The sequence below is a fragment of the Lampetra planeri genome, chromosome 38 (assembly GCF_965212315.1).
Source record: "Lampetra planeri chromosome 38, kcLamPlan1.2.h2, whole genome shotgun sequence".
In the NCBI taxonomy this organism is placed as follows: domain Eukaryota; kingdom Metazoa; phylum Chordata; class Hyperoartia; order Petromyzontiformes; family Petromyzontidae; genus Lampetra; species Lampetra planeri.
In genome coordinates, this window is record NC_136144.1 from 8387121 (window position 1) to 8394361 (window position 7241).

Genomic DNA, 7241 nt, shown 5'->3' on the forward strand with positions numbered 1-7241 from the left:
CTCGCCATTGCGTCTTGAAAGATAAGCGGGTGTGTGTCCCTCTGTGCGGGAAGAATTAAAGGAAAAATAATAATACTAATTTTAATTTGTCGCTACTGCGATGGTTAGAAGTTGAAATGAAAAACAGATGGAGGGGAGACCCTTGAGACTTGAGCCTTGGAAGTAACATCAGCAGCAAGGGGCAGGGTTGGTGGGGGCAGATCGAGTCACTGTCTGCGTTGAGATGCTGAGAGCAGGTCCTTACTAGAGGGCTCCCCTGCCTCAACAGCTGTTGCCCACACACAAAGCGCTTCCTTCTGTTCCACGTGTGAACCACAGCGTGACCTCTGCACGAGCAAAAGGATATCACGGAGTTCACCGTCTCTGGGATTTGTGATTGATGTCCAATATTTCTGCACACTACTTTTTTTTCTCACCTCTTCCCCCCCCCCCCCCCCCCGATGTTGAGAACCAAAGGGTTCCCTTGCTCAATACGAGCCTGCGGGCATTACTCATCCCAGCGGGAAGGCTCGGGCCAGTGCTGGAAGATCCACATTCATATTGCAGAAGCTCGTACTGGTATTGTCCTTAAGGTGGCCACTGTTTACTACAACATGATGCACATTTCAGTGTGCATTACATTTTCAGCAAAATATCCAATTGAGGGTTGACCGCAAGAACGCATCGACTCTTTCCATCTTCACGTCTGTAACATGAGGTCGCTATAGCACTTGAAAGATTTGATGCAATGTCAATAATATTTTAGTTTTTAAGTTGCGTTGCTGTTAGGGACTTTGCCCAATCGAAAACCGGCCAAATGTATCCCACGGGTTTCCCAAAACCTACAGACGGAAACCAAAAGGCGTTCTACCCTGACAGCGACGTATCGGCTCCTGTACTGCGACTATATATTTCCAAGGACAAACGTGCTTTGATCATCGTTACGGAATCCACGCCGATGCTTGATTTTCTCCCCTTTTTATATACAACAATCAACGCGACTTTTGATGCGCATCTGTAAGCTGGGTGCTGAGATGATCCTCAAGCGTGCGAGACGCACACCTGCAGGGAAAGGTTCCACGTTTTCAAGTGTAACTTGTTTAACCAGGTAGGAACTCAAGAGACCAGGATGAGTCTCATTTGCAAGAGTTACCTGCGTCGCCGAAAAAGACAAAACCAAATTAAATGAGACTACAGCGTTTTCTTGGTTCTTTCGGTAAAGTCACGTAGAATGCAAATAATAAAATAATAAAAATAAAACATAATAAAATAATTCTCACGACGTTTCGGCCACAACGCAAGCAGCCGTCCTCAGGTGAAGAACAGGTCTGTCGAGAAGACAGCGTCTGTCGAGAAGACAGAGAAGACAGAGTCTGTCTTCTCAAACTGTGTCTTCTCGACAGTCCTCAGGTGAAGAACAGGTCTGTCGAGAAGACAGACTCTGTTCACTGTCTTCTCGACAGACCTGGTCTTCACCTGAGGACGGCTGCTTGCGTTGTGGCGGAAACGTCATGAGAATTATTTTATTATGTTTTAATTGTATTATTTTATTATTTCCCTTCTACGTGACTTTACCGAAATAACAAAGAAGATGAATCCCTGCAGTCACGAAGGCTTTAAATCGAGACCACAGCGATGAAGACAATTTTAATCTGGGCAACAACTAAACTCACTGAATAAATATAATATATTGAATGAACATAAATCGTTGCTACGCAATAAAATCCCCGGAATATGAGTTTTTTTCGGGAAGATTACGTTGTAGACTAATCATAATACACTCACAACATTGGGTTACAGAAACTTAAACATATATATATAGGGTTACCATCATACTATTATGTAATACGTTGGTCTTTAAAACAGGTAGCCAACCAAACTGTGGAGATTTACTTTTAAGATTGTATCCCCTTCGATATAATATATATATTTAAAAATGTAATTAGCAAAACAAAACCAATCTGGAACGGAATAAAAACTAAACATTTTACGACTTAAGTTATAACCTTTCTGGTCAAATAATTATTATGATTAACATTGATATTGCAAGCTATATTTTCACTCTTTGCTTCTTACTCAATTTGGGTGTTTTTTACTTTGGTCCCATTTTTTTTTTTATACCTTGCTTGGTAGGAGGATTTTAATTTGCTTGGTAGTGGCTGTATATGGGATTTGGTCCTAATATACAATTCATGTACATGGTTGTGGGATTCTATTAGCATGAATGACGCTCTATAAAATGAAAGTATTATTATTTTGTATTAATTTCATTTTCTTTCTTTTGGCTGCACAGGGGCTCGAGTGTTTTTTCACAGGAGCTCAGGCACCATCTGTGTAAAAAGTTTCTCTCTTCTCCTTTGGACCTCCCCTCTCCTTTACTTCAATCGCCATCTGTTTTCAAATCTGCAAACAGCTCAACAGGCGGCCATGGCTTAGCTGGGGGCAACTACATTTTTTTTATCTTACTTTTTTAACTGTTGTTTTTATTCTGCCAAAATCCCTTTGAGAGCATATATCTATCATTTGCACTGCTGGCACTTGTGGATTTATTCACGTAAGTACTAATGACGTGACTTGGGCTGGATTGCAGTTGAGAAATCAAAGATGTATGCAACAACAGGTGTGCACTCTGGGGAATTCATGTTCTCCCAGTGATCCAAGAAAGCTTCAGCCGAGTCTCAAACCATATTTTTAGGGAGGTTCTGTTTGAGATCTTCAACCGGCGTTGTATTTGCCTTTTGAAGGAAGCTGTAGTTCCCAGAGAAAGCCCTTTAAAACGAGGGGCTAACATACACTTGGCACAGATAGCACAGCTAGTTCTTCTACTAGATTGCTTTCTACAGGTCACACATTGTGGCTCTCTGTGGGATATCCTGACCCCACTTCCAAAGCTGTGGATTGCAAACATGTGCAACCATCACACGGCGAACGAGTCCCGTGCGCTGGGATATTGGGGAAGAGGTGCCGACATATTGAGTCACTCTCAATGTGGTCCTTCGACCGTTCAATTTACTTGTTTACCCAGGAAAGACAGACACCCCTTCTCTGCTTGCATTCTCCCATCATTTATTTACCCTTCTCTCTCTTCCCACGTGAACCTCATCAGGTTTCCTATCATTTTGTTCGATGACAACTGGGGAACAGTGGATTATGCGCCCATGTTTGCCGATCTCTCACTGTCTGTCCACGTCGGTCCTGCACTGCGCTTGAAGAGCATACACATTTTATTCATTTTTAAAAAAATAGACCGAGGTCACTTCCCAAATGTGGAACACTTTCAATTGACCTTGGCTCGTCTGATAAACCTTGAATTCTCAGGTGGATAACTTGTTTTTTTTAGGAAAATTACCCATCGAGGCCGTGTCGGGTTTTAGGCTTGTATCATCAATTAGACAATTGTTCACAAAATATCTCTTTACGCATTCGCATACTATAAAAGCATACTTTGCACAATAACAGAGACGAAAGCGTCTGAATTGGAAACCACAAAAACCCCTGAACTCAAGGGGCCCAAATCGTGCTGCTATTTTGACCATCATCGCACCACTGTTTTGGACAAAAACATGGTTGTTTTCATAGACAGTCGGAACCATTCCACATGTAAGTTCACACGTGGCCAGTTCACCACAGAAAAACACCCATTCTCCCGCTACTCATTGCACAATTGTGGTAGGGCCCATATTGGGTGGGGGTTAGGACAGGATGTCAATGGAGAGCCGCCGATGACATAAAAACTTGCTGCAAATATTTGGAAACACTCCGCCTTCAAGCAAGATTGCATCAATTGTGACTTTGGCTTGTGCACTGAGAATGTTTTGTTGGCCCATTCCCCATAGGCTCTCACACATGCACGTTTGGTGCCTCCATTTTTCGTTTCTCTGTAATATTTAGAGCAACTTTTTACTGCTCTAAATTTTCCCGCGAGCTCACACGGACAAGACGATGGGGGCAATTGATCAAAATGGAGAAGACAAAGATGAGGGTAATGATGATGGCAACAACGACTTTGATGATTGTGACAATTATTTTATAATATCTGCCGATAATCATGATGTAACAGAGGTAGTGCTCCCAGGAAAGCCTCACTCCACTGATTCCTAAGACGTTTTTTTAAGTGGCCAGTGGGGGGAAACTGGATTACCCAGAGAAAATCCACAGCTGTGTGGAATAAAATTACAGCTTTTTTCAAAACTGTTTTACTTGTACGTTAAATATACTTTCCAATCCACCCTCAAAGTGAAATATTACATTGGGGCAAAATACAGTGTAGTGAAAATGTTTCCAGAATATTACATGTATTCTTTTTTCATATACAAGACATCGTCACTTTTTGCAGTTTTTAAAAGTCTAGGAAATTATTACACATGTACAATGTGTATACCACGAAATCAAATTATAAATGTATTCTCTTTACACCATGAACACTGGAATTCACATGGCCCAGTAAACATGCAACTCACGCGAAATTATTTAGCTCCTGAAAATGCGGTTACAATATACCTGATGACGATTGCTTGTGTTGCAATCGAAACGTCGTATTCTATTATTTAACTGATTTTCTTTCTACGTGACTTTACCGAAAGAACCAAAGAGAATTAAAATGTAATTTGATGATGCTCTGCTGCCAACGGTGCACAAGCACAAAGAACAAACTTAACACATTTGTCAGTAACACTGCTTCAAAAAGAAAATGTATAAAAAAGCAACATTCTGGGACAAGTGTCGTTTTTTCACAGCACAGCAAGGGCAGATGCATATTAATCTCATAGTTTACATACATCAACCACACACGTACAATGATCTTAATACTTTATAACATGTAAACACAAGAACATATTTTTGTATTTCCATTGTGTAGAAAATGTAATATGGTTAGATGGAAAAGGACTTATAAATGTAAGATTAAGTATATATATTAACTACGTGTGTGTCTCGCCGTTGTGTCTATGCAAATATGCGTTGCACTGGGAGGCGATCAAGGGAGGTGTTTTAATGCCCATACATTAGCATTGGAGTGGAGATTTGAAAGAGTGGGGTTTCTTTTGTTTTTACCATGAATGGCAACTGCTTTCTTCATGGGTGAAGCTTCCTTCTTGACTCTTAAAGATTTATGATTCAGGAATACATGTGTGAAATGTGTACCTTTATCCACTTTAGCTTGAGAGTGTTCAGACCCGACGCTCAACGTTAGATCAGCGGTCTTACAATTGTGATTATACATCACAAACACGACACATTTGTCAAAAACATCACTTCCGGAAAAGAAAACAACACGTAGATAATAGGCGACGCTATGGACTATGGCTCTCCTTGTTAAAATGTGTTTGGTTCTTAGCAAAATGCAAGTGTAAAAAAAAGTGTGGTTTTGGCGATAATTGGTTTCCAAAGAAAACTTGCACATATGCTCCAATGTTTAGTTGAGTGAAGTGTTACAAAGTAACTACGTGTTACTGTACTACATAGTCCTGAGTGCTCAGGCAAGTTGCCAATGTCAATTGACTAGTAATTCTGTTAATATCCGTACAGACGTTTTTGTTTAATACGATAAAAAAACTATGTATACATAAGTTTTTTTTAGGTTAGATCGCGTAATAATTTGTCGTTAAACTCACCACCACGCAACACAGCCAACTAGTAAGGTTTGTCACGTAAACAGAACGTGCCAATTCGTCACTAGTACAGCACTAGTGTGTAGTGTATAGTAGTGTAGTGTATAGTGTAGTGTATAATATAGTGTAGTGTATAGTGTAGTGTATAATATAGTGTAGTGTATAGTGTAGTGTATAATATAGTGTAGTGTAGTATAGAGTGTAGTGTATAGTGTAGTGTATAGTGGTGTAGTATATAGTGTAGTATACTAATACAGCACACCGGTGTGTTGGAGAGCCAAGCCACGACATTTACAATCCGAGTACGACGTTTCGCCAGTAATTACAACTAGCTTCACCAGGCGACTGACAGATGTGGGTTTTTTGTTTGAATTTGACTACAAGTATTGTGGTTAATGCAGACATGAATCCTTGTAAAAAAAGGTTTCACTTTTGTTGCCAGAAAAAAAGGGTATAAACCCTATTATTATAACATGAGATTTACCTTATGAGCTTCAACAGATGCGGAGTGAGTGGAATACATTTTTGAGGTGAATGTTGATGGTTAAGACGGCATATTGTCAATATCATAATTTTCTTGTACGTTTGCCACTTTTCTCCCTCCTTCTGAACAACAACAACAACAAAAAACATGTTTTTCTCCATCAATAAGATTTGAAATGAATAGTCCAATTATGTCCGTGAATAGGGCAGCCTCCACTGCCACCCCACACAAGTCACGTGGCAAATAGTAATTGTCACGATTCTGGCAAAGACGAAACATTGCCACTGCCACTCGGCACAGCATAAACTCTGCCCTAACCCCACCAATGTTGAGCCATTCCACCTGTGTGGAATGAGTAGTGGTGGAACCAGCTCTTTGAAAGTGTCGAATCAACCCATACATCATTGGATCAACGGTGGCCAAATTGGTTAATTGGTTGAGGCGTTAAGTCTTCGCCTCTTCGAACCACTAATTTACTGTCACGAGAAAAGTGTTTTTTTCCCCATTATTAATTTTTAACTGTTGAACAGGTGGAAGGCACTTTGACCCAAGTGTGATGAGTACGGGTGGGGCGATGTGGGGGTTATTCACAATTTTGTTTTCAACTTCAGCCATTTTTCTCCATTTCACATGCCACATGATTGTTCAACACCGGCACATATTGGCTTTCAAAAACGTGTTGCACAAACTCACTTAAAAAATTCACCGTTTTTTTGCAATAGCATCACTCATTTGTCAGGCAAATTATGTTTGTATTACTACTTGTAACTTTGTATGTCTTTATTGATTTACTGTATGCAGTTCACTGCATATACAATACAAATATGTTTCTTAAGTGAATGAAGAAGTGCAGCTTCAATCCCCTTAGTACAGTGCATGCCAACTCTATGCGAAATTTCGTCTCATCTGTCAGAAATACACTTTTTTTCCGAAATGACTCGCGATGCAGTTTTTATTTGCTTGCATCTAAGAGGAGAACTTTCAGTGCTTCTGGAGATGATGTCTGTCATTCAGTTATTCCTATATTGAAGAACCGCTTAAAAAAACGGCAAAAGTGACAGCAGGAAGCTGACCTTTGGGTATAAATGTATAATACTTTGTCTGTGCCTTGCCTTCGAATGCGTTTTCAAATACCCATGAATTATAGGGCATGGGGAAATTCATTTCTT

The 7241-nt window shown here is 40.2% G+C and overlaps 1 long non-coding RNA gene across 1 annotated transcript in view; it reads right to left on the minus strand.

The window, feature by feature from the left end:
• Positions 1 to 6293, minus strand: part of LOC144731146 (uncharacterized) — a 199264-nt gene extending 192971 nt beyond the window's left edge. The window contains exon 1 of the long non-coding RNA XR_013587917.1: positions 6073 to 6293. This is a non-coding gene — a long non-coding RNA (uncharacterized LOC144731146). The remainder of the gene's footprint in view (positions 1 to 6072) is intronic.
• Positions 6294 to 7241: the final 948 nt, after the last annotated feature.